Below are 25,143 nucleotides of genomic sequence, written 5' to 3'. Positions count from 1 at the left end.
AGATCCCTGAATTGTCTGTGATATTCTAAATGTTAATATAGGAAAACGAAGAGCTTTTGCGTGCTGTTTTTTTTGCATATGTATGGACAGGGGTTTCTGGTATTCAGTGAAGCTGTGAAGAGAGAATCTGGGAAAGTGAGATTGTTAGAAAAGTGCATAAGAGAGCAGTAAACTATGTAAGAGTGAGAGCGATAGAGGGAGGGGGAAACCATGGAGACTGGGGGACATCTGGAAAAGACCTGGAATGAGTTAAAAGAATTAGTTTCATGGAGTCTCCAACTTTACAAGACCATCCTTTCCGAACCTTTTGGTTTTTTACCTGTGCTGTTTTAGTCCATACCATGTTGTATGGCATTTCTTCTCTTCCTCTCTCTTAATTTAGAAAATGACCTTTTAAATTAAGACAAGTTCAGAGAACACGTTCCTAAAATCTATGATTTAGTGCGTCTTGCAAATAAATATGCAACTGTTCATTTTGCTGCACTCCCAATTCAAACTGCCCCCCCTTTGTGCAGTTTTTAATTGTCTTGGTAAGTATATAGAGTTTATTTTGATGCTCTGTTGTTTCTATTATTTTGTATATTTCAGTTATTGCAGTTATCTATTTTTAACCTCTTGGGGATCTAACTTCCTCAGTCACTTTTAATAGTCTAAAATCTTTGGAGTATAGCTTGTTGGTTTTGCCTGTTTCTATGCATCGTGCCATTTTTGGAGGGTTTATTACTCTTTCTTGGTACTATAATTCAGGCAGGACTTTACTTGAGAATTACACGACCTCCAGTGACTTATCTTGTGTTCCTCCAGTCATTTTCATATTCAGTGCTATTCAGCACTATCCTCCCCCTCCCTCTCTTTCCCCTCCCCGCCCCCCCACCATTTTGCTTACTGTTACACATTGCCAAGGAGATTTTACCATGTTTGTGCATTAAATCCTAAATCTCTTTCCCTGGTTAGTAACACTGCTGCACATTTTCTGTTTAAAGTATTCCTGCTTTTTTTTTTCTTTGCTCCAAGTTTCATTACTTGATTCTTTCTCATCCTCCCCTTTCCCTTCCTTTCCCTGCCCCCAAATAATATATAGTCTAAATTAAAATCAACTCTAATTCCTTCTGATGATCACATGTGTTCTTGTGGTACATGTCAGAAAAACGAAGCAGGTCGTTTCTGGTATTTTTGGTTTAAAACATTCTGGACTACTCAGTTTCGCCATAGGTGTTAATCTCAACTTCCTCTCATACAGTCACATCTGGGGAAGCTGGTGTCTTGGCCTCCTAAGAGGGGAAACCCTCTTAAACTTTAAATCATGCTTTAGCTAAGCCCTAGGTATGTGTTTATGAATTTATAAGTGACTGCCTCTAAATATTCTGGGCATAGCAGGAGACTTGGCTTCAAGATTGAAGAATGCCGGGTAATGCTCATTGGGAAGGAAGATTGCAGATTTTAAAAAATCATACTAGGGTTGAGATCAGTCAGCATATTGGAGTGACTATCAAGCTGTTTTTTATTTAAGTTGAGTTACTAAAAAGTGTTGATCCTAAACTCTAGGTGCTTGTATACATAAAGTAAAAGAAAGCATGCACATGATCATATGGGCTTGTAAAAGCTTTTTATTGCCATGAGTTTAGAATTTCAAGTGACAAAGCAATGTGTGAATTATGCAGGTCATCTGAAATAAGTGCCTATACAAATCTTACAGCTCATTATCATGTATTGTCTATTATAATTTATCATGTATTGTCTAGTATAATTTATTTTATGGGGGGAAAAACTTTACCAAGTTTTAGGGTTCTAAACTTTTTTGGTGCTGTTCTTTATGCATCTGATGATTCCTTTAGTGACAGAAATCCAATTGCTTATGGCTTGGTAGGAGAAAAAACAAAGGGACACAAGCATGTCTCTTGGATCAGATGCATTTTGCAGCTGTCCATTAAAAACAGATTGATTCAGGAAACCTGCAGTTGGCAATTATGATATAATCAAACTTAGCTGATTAACTGTTAGCACTTTTTCTAAAATATACCTAAAATACATTTACCTAAATGTATCTGGGAAGCGTTTCAAATTTAAATGCAATGTGTTATCTGGATATACCAGGGCTATAAGTTTAGATGAGAAGAAGAGGGAGCTTTCTGATTCTCAAATATAGACAGAGACGTGGTCTTACGCTTTTGTAGCTTTCCTATTTCAAGCTCCGATAGGTCATAAGGTGTTGGACCTAAAGCCTATCATTGTTCCAAGTCTGAATATTTGCCCTTCTGGACTTGTAGAACAAATTTAGTTCTTGGGAAAGAGAGAGAAACATTTCTCTGACAGTTATGTTGTTATCATTTATGTTACAGCAGTGCCCAGAAGCCAACTAGGTCAGAGCCCCATTGTGCTATATGCTGTATAAATATATAATGACAGACCCTGCCCAGAGAGCGTGCAGCCTAATTTACTTGTTTCAAATGGCAACTGTCACAAGCTGCTCAAAGATCTAGAATGTCAGGCTAAATCCTGGTAGAGATGGATAAACAGGAGGAAGGCATGGGAGGCTGTCAAACATGCATGGAAAATACAATTTATCATAAGGATATCACCACCACTTACTTGGTATGAATCAATAGATACACCTCATGTAGGCTGTTGATTTCTATTTCATGCATTGCAGTCTCACAATAAATTAATTTCTTCTATTGACCGCTTCACTTGCACTCTGCCTGCTAATTATTTTCTGCCAAAACTACCTCTGATAGCTGCCATTTTGAAAACTGATTAATCAAAAGATCTGCTGAAGAAAAGTCCTCTCTTTTTAAAACTTGGAATCTGTCTTTCCCACAGACACGTACACAGGCATCCTGTAACTCACAAGTGGTCAGCATGCCACAAGTGGCACGGGCAGCCTCTGTGGGTGACGCAGCAGCTTGCCATTGGTAGCACAGTGGTCGACAGGGCCAGGAGCAGAAAGCAGAGTAGCAGGTTGGGCAGGGGAAAGGGACTGGAGTGGCACTTACGGAGAAACTGGGGCTAAGTTGTGGAATAGGTGCCAAGAAGGTTGGCTCCCACTGTCATAACTAATGGACAGGGAATAATTGTGATGGTTTTAAGTTCTGATAAGGGTGAACTGGAAAGAGCAGACTTGTATAACTGAAAAGAAAATCTAAGCTTTGTACTGGGCATAAACCATCATAGCACATAATTCTAGCTCTTAATAGTACCAAGATAGAGGATTTTGAGAAATGTGTTGTTTTATAGAAAACCTATGTAAGTTTTCTTAGAGTTTGTAGCATTTTTGCAAGTTATAACCTTTATCTTCCTCCTGAGATGGAAGTTAGAAAAATGGCAACAAGAAAATTACTGAAAGGCTCTAAAATGTTCTAAACAAGGTCAATCAACTATTGTGTGTGCATACTGTGCAGTAATATGACAGAATATTAACATTTTAATGTCTCTCACACACACACACACACACACACACACACACACACACACACACACGACCTGCATAATTAATTCACAGCTTTTCCACTTGTGAGCGGTTGTTGATAATCCTAAAAGCAAGCAGTTAAAACCTTTATGCAGCAAAACCTAATTAGCTATAATCTGAGTTATTTTATATAAAATACCCAGCCAAATTGTAGGTGCAAGCTAAAATAAAATTTCCCTCGTTTTAGGTACTTTTTAGTTGAAGTATTGCAAAGATTTGCATAACAGCAATTATTCCCCAAATTGGCTGATTGTTGAGAGAGATTGAGAAATGAGAGAGAAAAAGAGGTTTAAATGGCTTTATTTAATGGTTTGGCACTTCCTATTCCTTAAGTGTGTGAGTCTATTCCTCTCTTAGGTCTACTTTTCTTTGAGGTAAACAAGCATTTTATTGGAAAGTTGTACAAAAATTGTTTAAAGAAGCTTGTAGTTCCATGTTGATTTTAAAAGTACAAAGTAAGGGTGCATTGATATATCAGTTAGCTATCGGATCAGCACTGATAAAAGGAGAAAATAGGTTATTGGTTATCGTCTTTTTTTGGTTGTTGTAGCTGATAATTACAGCTACGTGCCTGGAGCGCCCTAGTGAGCATCGTCCAGTCCACCATCTGCCGGAGCCCGTGGCAGACTACAGGTCCCAGCGAGCAGTGGGAGGAGGAGGGGGTGCTGGGGAGCAGTCGCAGGGTGCTGCATTCAGCAACAAAGGGACCATTAGCAGCTCCTGCTGCTGCCATTGCCATGGCAACACGATGTGCCAGGCCAGGTGTCTTTGCAAAATTGGCTTCTCCCTGGCAGTTTTGGGACCTCAGTTGCGTGGGACCTGCTGGTGCTAAGCATGCCCGGTGCTGCTGTCCATGTGAGGGTCCGCCCTGCCCAGGACAGCTGCACAGGGAGTGGAGCTGCAGGTAGGAGCTGTGGGCGAGGGGGCTATGTGTGTGGGAATAAGGCAGTTATCGCCTTCCTCATCAAAGGAAGGAGGCATGTGTATGTGTTATAAATGCAAAACAAACAAAAAGAAGCTTTATTTATGTCCCAAGTTTAAAATGCTTTGTACTGTTACTAAATTTTTCTTATTGGATCGGCATTGGCCAATCTGGTTAGTTAATCACTGGCTATCGGTATCGGCCAAAAAAATCTTTATTTGTGCACCTCTAGTACAGAGATAAAGATACCCATCTGTGCCGCAGTGGCCTGTTCAGGAATAAGAAAATATTTCTTATTAACAATGAAGAAAGATTGTTTGGTTGACCTTCTGCATTATAAAAGTGGTGCCTGCACAGTCCATTAATGCACTTTGTCTAAAGGAAACCCTGAGGGACTAAGACAGACCCTATGATGGCTTTGTATGTGGGGGTGCAACAGCTCTCACCTTACCTCCTTTCCTGGGTTTTGTGGACCATGTGCTCATTATAATTCTAGGTACACTCCTTGACATTTCTTTGGTGTCTCCTGTTTGCTCTTTCCTTCCCATTTACTGTTTTATGTAAAGTCTTTGAAGCAGCCCCAAAAGAACTAAAATCCCTCACAGTAAAGGATATGCTAGGCAGCACTCCAGCCACCCAAAATGGTGAAGATTACTACATGCATCACATCAGCCATCAGGCTTGCTCTTCACAGTACAAGCAAACAATTTTTGCTCAGAAACAGTAACTATTAATTACTTACCTCTCCCACTGTCATAGGAATGCTAATAACTTCTTTGTCTGTTCCTGCCATCCTCCCAAAAATTTTTTTTAAGTATTCTTTTCCACAGTGCAAACTAGCTACCATCTCAATGTTTTTCTTAACATTTCCAAATCCCTAGTGGCTTTTGAGTGCTTTTTTTTTTTTATTTGAACCCGAACATTGGGGTTATAAAGGGTGTGAGATTGGGATTGCTATCATACAAGAGTTTAATGGGGGGGGGGGAGCATTTGCAACCATGACCTCATTTCAGAAAATATGCTTTTTAATGGAGAGAGAAATTTCATTGGATCCTTTTGGACAAACAGTTGCCTACTAATGCAGACATTGAACTTGATGGCCCAGGAGGTCCCTTTCATATCTAGGTTCCTACTTAAAAGTATATTGTCAGTCTACCTGTATGTAGCCATGCAATTAGGGCAGCAACTATGTAGCATTTGCTTGTGAAAGAAAAGCCCTACCATTGTGTACTGCATTCACCTTTCTCCCACTACTGCCCTCTCACAACCTGCACAAGACTTTGCTGTATAGCACTCCTTAGCGTGTGATCAGATCAGTCGGTACTTAGAATGATTTAAGCAGGTGTACGTTTAGCCTACACATTTTGTTTTCTATTAACAGCAGGGTGCCTTAATCCTGTAAATCTCCCATTTCATGCTTCTGTCTATTTAGAGACGACTGCTGTTGTGGCAGGCAGCTATTTCAAGAACAACTTGGGAGAAGAGCTGCATATTGAAGTGCTATCATCTGTATGTCTGTAAAGGGTTTGAGCCTGGGATTGGGATTGGTATAATGCAAGAGTTTAATCTGTGGGGAGGGAGAGAAGCATTTGTAACATGACCTCATTTAAAAAAAAAAATCTGTTTGGATTTTTCTGAAAGAATAAACTGACTGAGGAAGTGAGCCCTGAGCCAGGATAATGTAGTATCTTATCCTCACTTGGCATCAAACAAACCTCTGAGTTGATTTAAAAGGCTGTTAGAGGCTTTTTGTGGGTTTGAGTGGCCCTTTAAAAAAAAAAAAAAAAAGGTTTGTGTACAGAACTAGCAAATGAATTCTGTTCTATGAGAAAGTAGGTCAGTCAATGACCTTCCAATAGTATGAGGCAGCAGTTTGTAGTATAACTGACAGCTCAGCAGCACACAACCTCACTGTCTCCAGGAAACTTGTTTTGACAAATGTAAACACATTAGATCCTGTATTCCTCTTCTTTATTTATTTTTTCATTGCTACATTAGAAACCACAAACTGTCACTGTGCATCCCCTTTCTTCACCCCTTCCAGTTCCCAAAGGGAAATGCCTTGTAAGGTAGCTAATCATTTTTGCAATGTGTAATGAGGAGGGCGTTCCAGCAAGTTTTTCTGACAGCTGAAAATGAACGTTTTTAAACCAGGCCTGAAAAATTCAAACCAATGCATTCCAGATGGTGAGAGCGCGCATGAGAAAGGTGGGGAATGGATTAATTAGGGAATGGAGCATCCTGGCTTTGCATCCCTTCATGCTATGCGAGATCTCCACCTACAACCAGACAACTTTTCTATGCTTTGTATTGCCAATGCAAGAAGTTATGTTATTGAAGAGATCTGACATTTTACATGCCATAATTCTGGACTATTAGGAATTTCTTTATTAGGTTCTCAGTAGAGTTTTCGATGCAAATCTGCAGAGTTGGCTCTAAAAATTGAAACAAACAAAAGCAGTGAGAGAGTACATTCCACTTTTGTGTTGCATTAAAGCCACTGATGCTAGATGCCGTTAAATGGTGGATCTTACGATATGAATTCTTGCTTGACTTGTACCTGCAATACTGCAATTTAGACTACCAGAAAAGCATGAAGTATTATGAAAGGGTTGAGCTAATAGAACATACGCGTTGGGACTTCTAGTAATGGTCCTATGTTTCAGTAGATGTGATGGGTGGGACAGTTCCCTGAAAGACCAGGAACTGATTGTTTCATTTTGGCTTGGAATTGACCTGGAGGCAAGTCAATCCCAGTCAAAGCAGAAAAGAGCATTTCAATGCATAAGCTGACAAAAATTATCTGGTTTAAATATTATCCCTAAAAGAGTCCTAAAAGTTGTACAGATCACCAGGTAGCTGACAACCTTGCAGATGTTTAACCATAAAGTTTAGGATACCAGCAACCAGTGGCTGGTTGTCAGGAGACAATGTTAATGTACAGAAAAGCTCTGAACAGCCTAAATACTCAATCAACCTCATGTTGTTTCTGCAGCACATGTTTTTTTCCTTTTAACTGCTTCAAAACAAGAGTGGGTGTTGCTGTTTGAAATCATGCATCAGCTATCATAGTGTTAACTGCTACCTCTGTGTTCTCCTGGAGCAATATAAACAAACTGAATAGCTGTAAATTTAATCTTAATTAAACAGGGTTAACATTGTGGTGGTTTTGCTTGGTTTATATTGCTAAAGTAGTATGCACAGGTAAGGCCCTCTCTACATGTGCATGTAAAGGTGCAATGGGGTCTAATGCACAATTCGCACAATTGCGCCTCTTGCCATGCCACACGTGCAAGAAGCAAGCTCCCACAGCTGGGAGCCCCATACATCCCAGTTGAAAGGCTCCCAGCCACAGCAGTGCCCCATGCAATTGTGGGCTGGAGGATTCCCCACTGCGGTGATCTCCCCATACCCCCAGGGGTACAAGGAAACCCCCCGGGCCAAAGGATTGCAGCATACCTCTGGCCCCGGGGGCCTTGCACCCCTAAGCCCTAGGGATTGTGACTACTGTGATCTCTTGGGCTCAGGGGTTTTACTGGGCATGGTGCACCCCTGTGGTTACAAAACTAAAAACTACCATTTTTCAAGAGGTGCCTCTAATCTGGGGGATACCTTGAGTTTTCAAAAGGTTAAGAACCATTAATCTATGCCATTGGCTTTCAACCTGTGGTACATGGGCCCATCTTTGTCAAAGGGGTCCGTGAAAGTTGAGTATGATCAATTGAAAGTATGTGAATACCCACACTTACAATTCAAAGGGATCCACACCTCCGTTCAAAATGTTTAGGGGTCCACAAATGAAAAAAGTTTGAAAACCACTGATCTTTGCCATACAGTAATGCATACATAAGTTTTGGAGTATCTATTAAACATTATACTTCACCGATTGCACCAGCTAATAGGGCTCCCAGCAGCAGAGGAAGCCCTGCTACACGTGCAAACTAAAGTTCAATAGCAACCAGGTATAAAGTCAGTACATATTTTTGAGGTCTAACTACAGAGCTGGTTGGAGCTTTTATGGTGTGATATAGCTACTTTGCACATGCAAACCAGTTAATTGCTCAACACATGTAATGTGTAGAGGAGACTTAAGTGTCATGGTTGTACCTCAGTTGTATGTTATTCATAATTGCAGAAAGGTTGGTCCCAGTTAATGGAGTTATTTTGCATTCTATGGTATTAACTTTTCTTCATTTACTTGCTGTTTTTCTCGAACTTTGAATTTCATAGTTTCATAGTAGCTAGGGTCAGGAGGGACCTGATTAGATCATCTAGCCTGACCCCCTGCCACAGGCAGGAATGAATGCTGGGTTCACAAGACCCCAGACAGGTGATCATCTAACCTCTTTTTGAATTTGCCCAAGGTAGGGGCGAGGATCACTTCCCTAGGAAGTTGGTTCCAGATTCTGGCCACCCTAACTGTAAAATATTGTCTTCTGATCTCTAACCTAAACCTATTCTCCATCAGCTTATGACCATTGTTCCTCATCACCCCAGGTGGTGCTGGGGAGAATAGGGCTCTTCCTATTTGCTGATGATCTCCCCGATGAGTTTGTAGGCAGCCACCAGGTCCCCACTTAGCCTCCTCTTGCCGAGGCTGAACAGGTTCAGGTCCCTCAGTCTTTCTTCATAGGGCCTGTCCTGCTGCCCTCTCACCAAACGAGTGGCCCTCCTCCTTTCCTTCAGGTTGCCATTGTCTTCTATTAATGAAAGGTACTTGGGATTTGATCCTCATGTACACAGTTGCTTAACAAAAGAGGTATTTTGATGCATCTTTATATGACAGATTTGCAATTCAACTCTTTCCTGGAGCTGAGAATTTTAAATTAAGATTGGAACAATGCTATAGGCACAATTTGAAACAATGACCAGGGTCAATAGGGAAGAGAAATACTATCTTTATTTATTAAAGTATCCCACATCATAGTAATATGATAAATATAAATATTTTTGTATTATGTGTACTTATTGCCTGTACATTGATACCAGTGATTCTGAGGGGATTGAAAGGTGCCTTGAGATCCTTTCAGGTATGCGTGGGGGTGCCATGCAGTGTTAGCACTGTTAGGTTTGCAAAAAACAATTCACAAAATAAACCCAGAGATTTCAAATAGGAATCCATAGTGTTAAAAATATTCTGACTTGCTGTGTCAGGTATCCAGGTTGTAGCTGTATTGTTCTGCAGGAATAAGCAATCAGGACTTGTGATAGAGGTGATATCTTTTATTAGACCAACTAGATTTTTGCAAAAAAAATGTCTTTAGTTGGTGTAATAAAAGATGTCACCTCTGCCACTAGTCCTGACTTGCTGTGGTCTTTTGAATTTCCTTTTAACAGCAAACAGTTCTCTTGTTTTTCCCATAGTAAAAAATAAATAAATGAAAACTAAAAGCTACCATTTTCCGAGGGGTGCCTTGAGTTTAAAAAGGTTGAGAACCATTGATCGATGCTATCTAGTAATGCATACAAAGTTTTGGAGTATCTATTAAACATTATACTTCACAGGTTAAACCAATCTCTACAGTAGATTAGAAGGAAACCTAGAGAGTATGTGCGTGTATGAGCAGATTATTCCAAATCTACCTATTGTGGAGTTTTCTTGTACTTTTCTTCTCTCAAGCACCTACCCAGTGCTGTAGCATGAGACAGATTATGCTAGAGCAGATGGACTTTTTTGGTGCGATCCAAACTTTCAGTTCCTGTATTATATCCACCAACATGGAAGTAGCTTATCTGGTGTCTTGATTGAACCTATACAAAGAGAAAATTCAATTGTTGGCTTTTCAGTGGAGTGTAGACGTTGCAAACCACTTCGGGCCAGCTTTTTTGTTTAAAAAAAAAATGTCTTGGGAAGAGAAAGCAAGGAAGGGAAAAATGCTGAAAAACTGATTCTGGTTCAGTTTTCCTTTAGCACAGTTTGGACTTCGATCCCTGTAAAACTGAAGGAACTAAGGGCCAGATTCTAATCCACCTATTAGGTACCTACGTGGAATTAGGTGGCTAAATATAATCCTATTCCAACCTGCTTGAGTCCTGGAAAACCACAAGAAACTCTCCCAAGCGTGACCCCTACTGGGTTGTAGATGGGTATTTTTCTCTCAAAACTGCCATTTTTTGTTTGAGAGAAACTGTGAATACTTGTATACTCATGGTTTCTACTGAGAGTTGCGGTTCTCTCTGAACGTAACGCCTGTATGTGACTTAGGTCTCTGTTACAAGATAGATGCATTAATGGATCTTCTGGGAATTGAACAGTGTGGAATAATTTTGCACTAAGGCATCCAACTTGGCTTACACACCTGATAGCTGGAATAGAATCTGGCCCCCTTAGTTCCTTCAGCTTTACAGGGCTTTAAGTCCAAATTGTGGTAAACAGAAACTTGAACCAGAACCTGGTTCTCAGCACCCTCTTCCTTCCTTTGCTTTCTCTTCCCAGGGCTTTTATGGTAGAAGAATGCTTCTTTGGTATCAGGCAGGTGGCAGGGGTCCACTCCTGCTAACAGTTTACCTTCAAATATGGGTGAATATTTGAAGGTAATATCTCATTCAAGTCCCTTTTTAAAGCTAAAGAAATCAAGATGTGTGGCAGACTCCACTCATTTGGATTTTTTTTTTAAAGTCATCCCTCAAATGATACAGGGTGGCTTTGTCAGAATGTCCAAAAGAATCATTCCCCTATTTGCTGGTGGGTGGAATATCTCAAAGATAACAGATCTGCAAATGTGACCTTTCAAGTAATATGAAGACAAATCTACAGTGTAAGCAGGAAAATTACCCATGTTCTATTTAGCTACTGACATCACTTGTCTTATGAGAAGAGACTAATAAAACCTACCAGTTCAGCAGTGTCTGGGTATAGCAGAACACTATTTCCTCTTGGTTGGAACTCTAATGTTCAGGGAATATAATAGTGTTGAAGAGCCACTCATTTTTTCCAGCTGGAGGCATTTGTCTTTCACAAAGTATGTCAAATCCAGGCAGTGACCATGCTGTATGTTTCACAGTACATTGTACTTAGTGTTTTCACCTCAGTCATATGGATGTCATAAGGAAGGCAGAATAAGATTCAAATGTTCCACTTTGCTTCGGAGAACTGGAGTGTAGGGCGGTTGATGTGAATGTCTTTTTGTGGCGTGCTTGTGGCTCCATGGTTTGCTGAGATTAAGGCTGTACTGGCTGGGAGGATGTGAAAATTTGGGATCAACCCAGCTTCTACCATATTCTACCTCCCTCTGCCCCCCAAAAACTTGGACGGCACATCAGTACAGCTTATAGTATAGAGAGTCCCAAGGAACTCATTGGTTCTCCACTTTAATTCTTCACCTATACACCATTGAATTTATTCCCTCCCTCCCCACAATCAGCAATCACTTACTACGTCACAAATTCAATGATGGGTATTTCCTGCAGAAATAATAATTCTCTTAAAGATGTACAATTGGGAGAAGCAAGCAGTAGTGCAGCAGTGGACCTCTGCTTGAATGCTTCTTTCATCCAGCAAATCCCTTAGTACTTGCTGATGGAGCTGGGGTTGAAACAATCTTGAATTTTCAAAATTATTAATGAGATTTTTTTTCCCCAAAGCACATATATAAAAAGTCCCTCTTTTTTCTGTCAGCTCTAACTCCGTTCCTTGTTTGTTGGGCATGTGCTAGGCCGTCTTTGTGGGGAGACCCCAAAATACAAATTCCAAGGAAACTCTAGGAATTGAAGGTGGTGAAGTCCCTTCCTCCAAGCCTCTATGTAAGAACAAAAGCTTTGAGGGAGTTTGGAGCTGATCATTTAGATAATTCAGATTATTTCAGTGTAACAATGTAGATTCCATTAGTTTTCTTGTAGTAAGATGAAAATTTGAGTTTACATACAGTCTGAGTAAAACAGAAGGAAGTTACAGCAAACCACTGTAATAGCCTGATTAATACATTACACTTCATTAATGTAGAATTGATCTTCTACTGAAGTCTCATGGCATGCTGGGTGGGGTCCAGTGGCAGAATGTATTCATGTGAATCATTCAGAGTATTTATAAATTGGGTTTTTTCTAGTTTCTGGGTTATTTCTTTCTCTGTTTTTCACTTGATTGCTGTGTATTTAGAGAAGCAATCTAAACTAATTGAGCATGGATGATATCATTTCACCCAGCAGCACAGTTAATGTCCATCTTGCCTGCATGACGTGAATGTCTAATGCTAAGTAGTAGCCTCAGTGTCTCTGTTTCCATTAGATTTAGAAAAGTAATCAATTTTCATTTGTCAGAAAAAAGATCTCAGATAGTGAATAAATTCTGTCCATGGGCATATGCAATTGGTCTGCAAGTGGAAGTGACTTGGTATATACTGACCAACTTTATGCCTGCACAGAGTACAAAAATACTGATGTTGACTGCATAGCTTGCATGAAATCTGGCTCCCAAAATATAAGGCTTCTATTTCAGTTTTCAGAAGGAGAATGTGATATTAGTTTAAGGTTCACAGTTTTAAAGGAACACAGTTACAGAGAAAAATGCATCTAATTTGACAGAGTTAATGGGTTATTAGAAATCTCATTTCATTTAATATTTTATTAGTAGGAGTCCTTTGATTCAAGAATCCATGTATCAGCCTTCATAGAAATTTTGTGCGGGCCGGTGCTGCACCAATCTAGCCAAAGATTGAGCAAGATGCTCAGTCAAAATGCGCAGTTGCCTCTGTTAACCGCTTACAGAGATCAAAAGCTGTTTTTGTGTTTCTAGCCCAGTGTGTGAAATCTAAACCTTGTGAATTAAATTTCTCTCCCCACAACGTTTCCAAATGGATATGTACTACAACAGAAGATATTTGAGCACCTGAGTTCCAAGATGTTTCCATCTACATTAATGAAGACTACTATGTTATATAGAAAAGCGGTCATGGTAGGGGATAGGATACAGATCCAAGCAGACCTGGACAAGCTGGAAGGTGGGCAGAGTAGAACCAGATGCAGTTCAATAAGGATAAATGCAGAGTGCTTCATTTGGGGAGAAGTAACCAGCGACATGAATATAGGTTAGGAGGAGGTGTCCTGGGCAGCACGATGGCTGAAATGAACCTCAGGGTTATGGTTGATCACAGGATGAACATGAGCCACCAGTGTGACGCTGTAGTCAACAGATCTAATAGTATACTGGGATGCATTAGCCGATGCATCACGAGCAGGGCTAAGGAAATAATACTTACTCTCTACTCGGCACTGGTGAGATGCCAGCTGAAGTACTGTGTCCAGTTCTGGGTGTCACTCTTCAAAAAAAGATGTGGAGAATCTTGAAAGGGTCCAGAAAAGGGCCACAAGAATGATTAAGAGCCTGGAGGACAAACCTTATGAGGAAAGACTAAGGGATCTGGGACTATTCAGCCTGGGGAAGAGAAGACTGATTTGGTAGCCATCTATAAGTATGTAAGGAGTGAATATTGGAAACTGGGAGGAAAAACTGTTCATTAGGGCACCCCAGGGGAGGACAAAGAACAATGGCCATAAACTGTTAGAGGATAATTTCAGCTTGGATGTGAGGAAGAACTTCTTTACAATAAGGGTGACCAGAATCTGAAATAGACTTCCCAAGGAGGCAGTGCAGTCCCCAACCTTGGAAGTCTTCAAAGAGACAGTACAGACACCTTGATGGGATCATTTGATCTCAGTAGTATTCCTGCCAGAGCATTGGGGTTGGACTTGATGATCTTTTGAGGTCCCTTCTAGCCTTTAATTTGTATGATTCTATTTTTACTTTCTTTATGATGAGCTTGTAGTGTGTGGCCACTCTTTCTGGGATCTCTTGAGTGTACTTTTAACCTTTGCAGAAGCAAGACGCTGGCTGCCATGGTCCCCCTGCTTTACCTATGGTGGATTAGGATCTTGTGTCGGGTTTAACTGTTTTAGGTTTGAGCTTGTAGGGCATGGTTTGGATAGCAGTGATTCTGCCTCAAGCAGGGGATTGGACTAAATGACTCCCTCTAGGTCTCTTTCAACTCTGCTTCTTTATGACTCTATGATGGAGGCTACCTGTTCATAAGAATAAGGTTTAAATATGTTGATTGCATTAAAAATACTTAACCATTGCACACTTTGTAGGATGATATGCTTTTTATCATTTTGGTTTTGTCACTTACACTTAGAGTTTGAGTTTGATGATAAGTCTGAATATCTGATGGGTATTGTTTGGTTGGTCATGGTATTAGTGCTCCTTCTGTGTGGTTGGGCATGCACTGTGGGAATTTAGACCTTGACTAGATCTATCCATGTCTGTTATTTCCCATCTTTCTATTCTTCTTGGCATATTTGACTTAATATATTTCAGTTTAGTTTGGAGCTAGTAGAAACTTAACAAATAGTTTACATGCTGAAATGCTTGTTTCATTGAGAAGCACAGAGGTTTCCATTACTAAACCCAACGGGTAAACAAGATGGATTATTTGTCCTGCCCATTGCAAGATGAATTTCTTTATAGTCTCCCACAGTGCACTAGATTCTGACTAACAGTTACTATCTTAAGTTCAGAGGGATCAATTTGGACCTTATCTGATGAATGTTGTAGAGCTTTTTTTTTTCCCATATAGAGCCATCCAGAAAGAATCTGGTTATGAAAAAATGTTCACTTGAGATAACATCATGTACCAGCTGGAAACAATAAAAACCCTTATTTTCCCTTTTAAAGTAAATGGGTGGGTGGTTTCCATGGCCATGAATAGTTAATATACACTATTTTTCACTAGTCAGATCTTAATGTTCCCAGAGAGAAAAGCAAGTGTCATGCAGTAATTTTTGATAACTTTTTCCACTCTTTGTACATCATACTGCTTGGTTGGTAGTAATGGGTTTTTAAAAATTGAATCTTCATGAAAATAAAGCATGGGTTTAACTGATGGGGAAATACATTTCGCAACGCAACTTGTTTTGTGAAGCTTACAAACCCTCAAACTTTGCATAATTCACCCATCCCTTGTCTTAAGTATGAGGTGACAGAAGAGAGAAAAAGTGTTACTTTTTTTAACCAACAGCTTATGACTGTGTCAACACATGACAGTTTGTCAAAGCTTTGCTGCTGGTGATGCTGCTGCTGCTGTTCCTGCTACAAATTAATTTTGAGCATCAGTTGTGAGTGGTAAACACTTTCTGCAGTGTGAACAACTTTAGTGTGAGGTGTCAGCAGCTTGCTGTCTACCCTGAAATGAGAGAGAGAGAGGCAGAAAAAACTTCATTGACTAGTACAAAATGGATCTCAATCTGTGTGGCCGAAACTTGAGGTAGTGGTTTTATTTCTTCCAAAACGATCAGTTAAGCAGGAACACTTGGGATTTAAAGTTTTCTTCACACTACCAGTGTTCCAGTACTAACATTTGTCAGAGTCTGACTCGTGTTGGGGGAATCCAGACCATCAGGAAGGTCTTTTAGTAAACTTCATCTTTGTGCCTCCTGATAGACTAGATGAGAGTTTATTCTCTGCAGCATTTTAAATTTACCTGCATCTTTAATAATCCATTATTTTCATGTGGCTAAATCAGAGGTGGGCAAAATGCAGCCCGCGGGCCACATACAGGTCACCAGGCCACTCTATCCAGCCCGCAGGGCCCCTAAAAAATTTACAAAATTAATATTTATCTGCCCCTGGCTGCCTGTCATGTGGCCCTCGATGGCTTGCCAAAACTCAGTAAGTGGACCTCCTCCTGAAATAATTGCCCGCCCCTGGGCTAAATAAATAGAAGCCCTTGCTTTGATTCAGTTGAGGAAATAATTAATCTTAATAAAAATGTCTAGATCTTCATAACTTGCAGTCAGATAATACTTTCCAAGACCAGGACATCAACCTTCCCTTTCAAGAGCTGACTGGGAAAATATGATCTGTCCCAATTTCTAAAGCGGTGACAAACCACTCTTATATAGGGTTAAGCTTTCAAAAATTAATCTTCTGTCATGTGTAGTCAGGTCCAGTAACTACTTTTAGAAGGGATTTAACATTTTTAAAAAATATCAGCCTTGTGTACAATGGATGAGTTGATACAAGCCTAGCAAAAAGATATGTCACTGTTTCTTCCTTGTCTGACTCATTGTAACAGTAGTAGTCTCAGTAGCAGTCCAGACAATAGGAGTTATGATAGGATGTGGGTGGAATAAAGGTATTCAGTACAGAGCAGGAAGGCTAGGAAATGTATCTAATAGAAAGCAACAGTACAGACCTCCAGTGGCAGATCAAAATGGATTTAAAAAATAAGCAACTGTAGCTCCTCCAGTGCAGTGCCCTTACAGGTCTGTGTTAATTTGCCCATTCACTGAATTGCTTATGCCTCGGTTTTATGAGCAAACACACATACAAGACCTTGTTTTTTAATGGTACTAGTATCTTCATCTTTTTCTTTTTAATTTTTATATTTGTTTGAATATGAGCTTAAGAGGAGAAATTTCTGTTTCCACTGAAATCAGCTGGAGTTTTGCCATGAATTCCAGTGAAGGCCTGAATTCCATCGTACGTTCCTTGAGAACAATCCAAGTAGAGCTGGCTGAAAAAAGTGTGAAAATGTTTTGCTATTTTTTAAATATACTTCTTCATTGAAAGGCTTAACATTTAAAAGTTTTCACCAGCTTTATGAAATAGTCCAAAAAAGGCAGACATTTTCTTTCACAAAAAAAAAATCAATAAAATAATCATAAGCCACAGAATTTCAACTACCTCTCAGTTTAAGAGCTTATAACCCTCATCTCCTTCATCTAAGCAAAGAAAAAAAAATAAGGATTCTTTACTGAGTTCTGGCTTATTTGATGCACTAATATATTATTTTCTTACCTGCAATTAAGAAATGTAAAGACAATTCTAGATGCATCACCGTTGTCCTTCAGTAATTGCTATAGAGAGGCTGCATTTCCAAGTCAGTTGGAAAATTTTATATACTTCCATTGAAGCTGCTTTTGGACCCGTCTTGGTAAACAGAGTTTAGTAGATTTACATATTTGCTCACAAAGCATTTTGGTCGTGTTTCCTCTTCAGGTATAACTGTAGGTGCTGCTTACGTGAGAAGAGCTGAGCCACAACAGCCAGTTTATGAGACAGTAAACTGCTTAAAGCTGCAATTTGTTTCCCTGGAAAGAGCTGCCAGGGGCTGTGTCTTGGGTAAGTATTTTTGAACATGCGGTATAAAATGATTTATTTTTTAAAATTGCTCCCTACGTTGTTATGGTTTAACAGTACTGTCTGTTAAATGGTAATAGTGAACATTGCAAACTATGTATGTGCTTTAGACACAATGGCACAGGGCTCATTCCTTGGAAAGATGGGCAGAGTCTGTTTTTTGGCTTATTTTATAGCTCCTAAATGCATTTGTAAAAAGCTCTGTAGAAAAATATAAGTACCTCTACATAAATCTGAAGAGAAATTAAAAGAAAATCCATGCAGGTTTTTGCCATTTGTCAGTGCATGTTTTTGCCTTTGTGTGTGGCTTTGGCGTCATCCACATTGGGTTATATTTCTGTTTTGTAGTGGTATAGCTACAGTAGAACCCAGATTAATCATATCCAAGTGGTTTGCAATCCACTTCCTTCACAGTGGCATGGCAAACTAAAGATGAACTAGTGCAGTTTTAGTTCAAAAAGAACCATTGTCTGTTCAGCTGGAGTTGGGTAGTGGTCCTAGGCAGCTGATGCCCCTCTGCAGTCCCATGTAACTGTTTGCTGCAGTCGTATATACTCCGAGCTAGTTTGTAAACCCTCATCCTCACAGAATAGTAAGGAACCTTACCTTGTGAAACACTTAAAACTGTAAATAATCTTGAATTGTATTCTATGTTAGCATAACTGCAGCAGTTCAACCCTCCAGTGCAAATATACCTAAGGAAATTGTAGTCTCATTGGAGACTCAAGAAGAGGCACAATAATGATTGACAGGAATGATTTAGGAGTAGCAAATCCTGCAACTGTGCAAGGGGTTGGACTAGATGACCCTGGAAGGCCCTTCCTAGCAGATTCTGTGTGGAACAGACAGTAACTTATTTGCTTTGATTTGAAATAATTTGTAGATTCAGGGACTTAAGGACTAGAAAGGTCTATTTTATCATCTAATCTGGCCATATTAATCTAATCATATTAACACAACCCATATAATTTCATGTAGCTATAAGCAAGGGTTGAATTTGGCCTTCTGGATTCCTCAGTGACGGTGATGATAACACATGAACAAATAAGAATTCTGTTACAAGCTGGATTTGCTGGTATTTAAAAATTAAAACACATTTTTAATTATAAACTCCAAGAGATTTCTCAGGAAATCGCATACAAATAGGCATTAAGGTCACTTAGCAAAAAAGGTCCTAGTTTGAAATGGTTGTTAAATTAACACAGATTCCTTCTCCTTCCTGCTTACGTTGCCCTTAGTTTTGTAATTTGTTTTGTTTTTTTTTAATATTGTCAATAAAGTATTGTATTTCCTTACCTGCCTCAACCCCCAAATATAACAGGCACCCTATTTTGGAAAGGCAGAATTCAATGAAAAGAAATTACAAGAACAAAAAGAAAATATTCATGGCTCAGTCCTGACCATGAAGGCAGAGTACACTTTACAGCATCATCAAAAGGTTGTGTTAACCTTTTCACAGCTGCTGCCAAATAGGCAATGGCTTTTGGTTGCTCAGTGGTTGTGAAAGGGTTAATACTGTAGCTCTAACTCTGGACAATGAACTCTGCCCATCCATCCCTTGGCCTGGCGAGGAGAGAAAAAGGGAGCCCCTAAAAGTCTTCATGTTTCCTCTGTTCCTATGTAGAAAAAACAAAAACTTCTTTCTTTAAGATGCACAATCCAACATTCCTTTAAAATAGCCCCAAACAATACTGGCCTCTTCCCAGGCAAAGAGGATGATTGTGGGATTTAGGCCTATAAAGTACAACTCGTGGACTTAAAAGTAAGCATGTGCTTTGCTGGCCTGGGGCCAGCGTGCCCAACACCTTAGGAAAAAAACCAGTCCTTCCATGTCAGGTGGTAATAAAAGGTACAAATTCCAGTTCAGTTCATCTGGTCTTTTAAGCACTTGCCATTAAATAAATTGGATCAATTCAGTCTGCTTGTTCTGAAATAGATCTTAAAATGCTTCTGCTCTGTGTTGACAGCAGAAACTGTTGGTCCAGGTGAATTTCACGACAATATGTTTTGCCTCAATTTTGCAGTAGACTGTTTGCCACTTATCCCACTGACCATCACTTTGAGTGTTGAATACTTAGCCAGGCATTGTGGGATGGTTATGCCAAATTCAATAACTGTGGGTGGGCAAGGTGGGAGGACAGGGTCCAGTTCATTGATAGTGGTAGAGTGAATTGGTTAAGCTACCTGGACAAGTGGGGTTGCAGAGGAATTCATAGATTTCATAGACATTAGGGCTGGAAGGGACCTCAGAAGATCATTGAGTCCAGCCCCCTGCCTGAAGGCAGGAAGTCAGGCTCAGGGGTGATCTGATGGCCACCCAGAAGTGTATCAGGGGTGACCACCAGTATCTGGGGGAACGCTTGTTCACCAGAGTGCCCCAAGGGATGACGAGGTTGAACGATTATAAACTACTGCAAGACCGTTTCAGGCTGGACACAAGGAAGAATTTCTTTACTGTCCAAGCCCCCAAGGTCTGGAATAGCCTGCCATTGGAGGTGGTTCAAGCACCTACATTGAACACCTTCAAGAAAAAATTGGATGCTTGTCTTGCTGGGATGCAGCAAGACAAGCATCCAATTTTTTCAGCACTATGGAAAAAATTGCACTAGTGCTATGGAAGAAAGAGACTTGGGGGTCATCATTGACCACAAGATGAACATGAGCCATCAATGCGATGCTGCAGCTAGTCAAGTGACCAAAACACTGGCTTGTATCCATAGATGCTTCTCAAGCAAATCCCGGGACGTCATTCTCCCCTTGTACTCAGCCTTGGTGAGGCCGAAAATTGAAAAACTTTGAAAAAAGTGGATGCTAAAAGTGGATCCACTTTGAAAAAAGTGGATGAAAAAATTGGATGCTTGTCTTGCTTGGGATCCAGCAAGACAAGCATCCAATTTTTTCTTGAAGGTGTTCAATGCAGGTGCTTGAACCACCTCTGATGGCAGGCTATTCCATACCTTGGGGGCTTGGACAGTAAAGAAATTCTTCCTTATGTCCAGTCTGAAACTGTCTTGCAGTAGTTTATAATGGTTCAACCTCATCATCCCTTGGGGCGCTCTGCTGAACAAGCATTCCCCCAGATACTGGTGGTCACCCCTGATACACTTGTAGGTGGCCATCAGATCACCCCTGAGCCTGCACTTTTCCAGGCTAAAGAGCCCCATAGCTCTCAGCCTGTCATTGTAAGGTCTGTTTTCCTGACCTCTGTTCATGTGTGTGGCTCTTCTCTGTACTCTCTCAAGCTTCTCCACATCCTTTTTGAATTGTGGGGCCCAAAACTGGACGCAGTACTCCAGCTGCGGCCTCACCAAGGCTGAGTACAAGGGGAGAATGACGTCCCGGGATTTGCTTGAGAAGCATCTGTGGATGCAAGCCAGCGTTTTGGTCGCTTTACTAGCCGCAGCATCGCATTGAAGGCTCATGTTCATCTTATGGTCAATGATGACCCCCAAGTCTCTTTCTTCCATAGTGCTAGCCAGTATAGCACTGCCGAGCATATAAGAATGCTGCAGGTTTTTCGCCACAAGGTGGAGAACCTTGCATTTTTCAGTGTTAAACACCATCAGGTTCTCGTCCGCCCATTTGCTGAGCCTGTCCAGGTCAGCCTGGATCACCCGCCTGTCTTCTGGTGTGGATGCTTTGCCCCATAGTTAGGTGTCATCGGCAAACTTGGCCAGTCCACTTCTGACTCCAAAGACCACATCATTAATGAAGATGTTGAACAATATGGGTCCAAGGACAGAGCCTTGGGGGACCCCACTGGTCACAGGGCACCATGACAATTGACTTCCGTCAGTTACCACCCTCTGGGTCCGACCATGGAGCCAATTTCCCAGCCAGCGGATCATGGTGGACCCAAGGCCACAATTGGCCAGTTTCGCCAAGAGGTGATCATGGGATACCAGATTAAAGACTTTTTTGAAGTCAAGATATATGACATCAATCTCTTCTCCCTTGTCCAGGTCATAGGTCACCTGGTCGTAAAAGGAAATGAGATTGATCAAGCAAGACCTACCCGCAACAAACCTGTGCTGGCTATTCCTCAGGATGTTGGTGTCGGCCATTCCATTAAAGATGACCTCTTTAATAAACTTTTCTAAGACCTTCCCCAGGATAGAGGTCAGGCTGATGGGCCTATAGTTTGCCAGATCCACTTTCCTCTCTTTCTTGAAGATAGGCATCACGTTGGCCTTCTTCCAGTCTTCGGGCACTACACCAGAGCGCCAAGAGTTCTCAAAGATCCGTGCCAGAGGCTGGGCTATGATGCTCGCCAGCTCCTTGAGTACCCTGGGGTGTAGATTGTCAGGGCCAGCTGACTTGAAGGTATCCAGCCTCTCAAGGTGTTCCTTCACGAGGTCAGCATTGATGGAGGTCAGGGAATCTCTTTTGCCCGGACCTCCCTGTCCCGTAGTGGGCATGGTCATCCCATGGGACTGATGAAAGACCAACGCAAAGTACACGTTTAATCAGTTGGCTTTTTCCTGGGCGTCAGTTGTCAGTTGTCCCATGGTTTAGCAGAGATCCAATGTTGCCCTTGCTTTTCCTCTGAGTCCCCACATATCTGAAAAAGAACTTTTTATTGTCCTTGATACTCGAAGCTAGTTGGAGTTCAGCTGCAGCCTTGGCTTTCCTGGTTTGCTCCCTGCAGGACTAGACCAGTGCAGAATATTCCTCCTTGGAGGTGAATTCCATCTTCCATCCTTTGTTGGCCTTTCTTTTTAGCCTCAGGAGGTCTACTAGATCCCTGGAGAGCCAGGGGGGCTGCTGTGTCCTCTTGCTGCCTTTCCTCCGAGATGGAATAGAATTAGCTTGTGCATTGAGGATTGCTCCCTTGAGAAGCAACCACTCTTCCTGGACTCCCCTCCCCCTGGGTTCATGGTCCCTTAGGGCCTCACTGACAACCCTCCTGATCTTGTCAAAGTCGGCTTTCCTGAAGTCAAGGACTTCCGTGTTGCTGACTGACTTGCCAGCTTTACGGCAGATAGCGAAGGTGATCAGCTCGTGGTCGCTGTCACCCAGCTTCCCATTGATCACTAGGTCACCGATTAGGTCATCCCCAGTAGCCAGTACCAGGTCGAGCAGCGCTTTACCTCTCGTTGGCCCATAGACTTCTTGAGTCAGGTAGAGGTCATCCACGCACGATAGGAAGCTTTGCGACTGCTTGGATTTTGCTGAGTGATCCTCCCACGAGAAGTCTGGGTAGTTGAAGTCACCCATGACAACCATGGTCCTGGAGCATGCAGCCTCAGCCAGTTTCTGGGCAAACTCCTTGTCAAGTTCTTGATTTTGGGTTGGAGGTCTGTAGTAGACTCCCACCATTGTGTCCCCTGTGCCGTGTTGCCTGGGGAAAACTATTTGAAGTAAAAAGATGTATACTTTTGACATCTCACGCATACATTGGCTGTTTAGAGTGTACTCCCTAATTCTTGAGAGGTATTCAGGCACCTAGCTCCCACTCAAATCAGTAGGAGTTTGGTGCCTTGAGAATCTGGACTTCGTGCTTGTCCTATACAACACATAGGACAGCAAAAGGAGAACTCGGTCATAAATGGCCCAGCAGGTGCTACCACAATATAAATAAGAATGAATTTTTGCAATACAGAGGGAACCAACTTGTCTAGCTAGGCTGTGGTTGGTTTTATCACTGTTATTCTGTATTTTTATTCTTGTTACTATATTTGCACTATGCAGAATACTTGAAGTTAATGCTAGATTTATGTATTTGATCTAGTTATACATGTAGCTCATTCTGAGGTGGTCTTGACTTAATCCTAGGCCAGACTGAGACCTTTGGTCTCAGATGAAGTATTGCTGTAGCAATTTTAATATGGATTATGCTAAATCCCTTGACTGATTATCAGATTCAAAACAATCTCACTTTGTATGTCTTTTTGCCTTGAGATGCATATGGCTGCTCAATAGTGTGAAAAAGTGACTTGTCTAGTGCCTGAGTAGTCCCAAATATGAGAGAGATTTTTAAACAACTAAGGTAAACTTTAATAATGTTTCCCAAGTAGTTTTTTCAACAGTTAAGTAATACGAAATATCAACTGTCTTTGGTAAGTAATTGTTTTTCCAGCTGCTGACTGGACTAAATATTAAATATTTTTGGAAGGTTATTTTTGCAGGTGCTCAGCTGTTTTAGACATAACAATTTCACGTTATTTTGTCACCTGAGATGGCTGGGTATGCACAAAGGGGTAAAAGTAAGCAGAAAGTTTCAGTAGCAGTAGAGAGTGTATGTGTCCTGATATGCTTTAGTTAGTTATGGATAGTTTGGATTGCACTGAAATAAACATTCACACTGAAGAGGGTATTCTTGAAAGTCTGTAGATTTGTAACACTCTCATAAATGCCTGGAGCTTTTCTTATAATATTATTTATTGCACGCAGGTGAAAATTGGCTGGTTTGGGCAGGGATGAGTGCAGGAGAGGATATCCTCAAATGCTAGAAACTTTTTATAGGGGGTAACCTCTATAAATTGTTCCATGAAATATTGTTTTCATGGTAAACTTTAACTTGCTAACATAAATATAGGACTGTACACTTTTGTAGTAATATTATTTTGTAGTAATGTGGTGCTTACGAGCACTCGTGGTGCTCGGGCCAGGTGCCAGATGATTGGAAGATAGCCAATGTGGTCCCCATCTTTAAAAAAGGGAGGAGGGAGGACCCGGGCAACTATAGGCCTGTCAGTCTTACCTCAATCGTGGGGAAACTCTGAGAAGATCATCAAGGAGCACATCTGTGATGGGCCGGCATCAGGGATGATGCTCAAGGGCAACCAGCACGGATTCATTAGGGGCAGGTCATGTCAGACCAACCTGATTGCCTTTTATGATCAGGTCACAAAAGCATTGAATGCAGGTGTCGCCATGGATATAGTCTTTCTGGACTTCAGCAAGGCCTTTGACACTGTCGACCACCCCATCCTCATTAAAAAACTAGGTGACTGTGGCATCGATGCCTACACAGTCAGATGGATTGCAAATTGGCTGAAGGGTCATACTCGGGGTGGTGGTGGACGGGTCATATTCGACCTGAGGGGAAGTGGGCAGCAGAGTTCCCCAGGGCTCGGTCCTTGGGCCCACACTATTCAATTTCTTTATCAGTGATTTGGACGACGGGGTGAAAAGCAACCTGTTCAAATTTGCTGATGATACCAAAATTTCGGGAGAGGTGAGCACGTTAGCAGGGAGGGAGAGACTGCAGAAAGACCTGGATAGGTTGCAGGGGTGGGCTAACAAAAACAGGATGCGTTTCAATACTGACAAGTGCAGGGTGCTGCACTTGGGCAGTAGTAACCAGCAGCACACTTATAAGATGGGAAACTGCCTTCTTGCGAGCACGGAGGCAGAAAGGGATCTTGGAGTCGTCATTGACTCCAAGATGAACGTGGGCTGACAGTGCGAGGTCACGGTCGGCAGGGCTAACCAGACCTTATTGTGCATCCACAGGTGCATCTCAAGTAGGTCCAAAGGAGGTGATCCTCCCCCTCTACGCGACGCTGGTCAGGCCACAGTTGGAGTACTGCATCCAGTTCTAGGCACTGCACTTCAGGAGGGATGTGGACAGCATCGAGAGGGTCCAGAGGAGGGCCACTCGCATGATCAGGGGGCAGC

At 41.4% G+C, this 25,143-nt stretch overlaps 1 protein-coding gene across 9 annotated transcripts in view; it reads left to right on the top strand.

Annotated features, from left to right (window-relative positions):
• BACH2 (BTB domain and CNC homolog 2) overlaps positions 1 to 25,143 on the top strand; it is a 274,189-nt gene that overhangs the window by 91,642 nt on the left and 157,404 nt on the right. For 7 of the 9 annotated variants that reach the window (XM_059732064.1, XM_019496904.2, XM_059732063.1 and 4 more), the window contains one exon: positions 17,380 to 17,502. The exons of the other annotated variants lie outside the window; for them this stretch is intronic. The gene's annotated coding sequence lies outside the window, so the exon portion shown is untranslated. The remainder of the gene's footprint in view (positions 1 to 17,379; positions 17,503 to 25,143) is intronic. 9 annotated transcript variants of the gene reach the window in all.

Source organism: Alligator mississippiensis, chromosome 1 (genome assembly GCF_030867095.1).
Source record: "Alligator mississippiensis isolate rAllMis1 chromosome 1, rAllMis1, whole genome shotgun sequence".
NCBI lineage: Eukaryota > Metazoa > Chordata > Crocodylia > Alligatoridae > Alligator > Alligator mississippiensis.
This window is presented reverse-complemented; position numbering and strand designations above follow the sequence as displayed.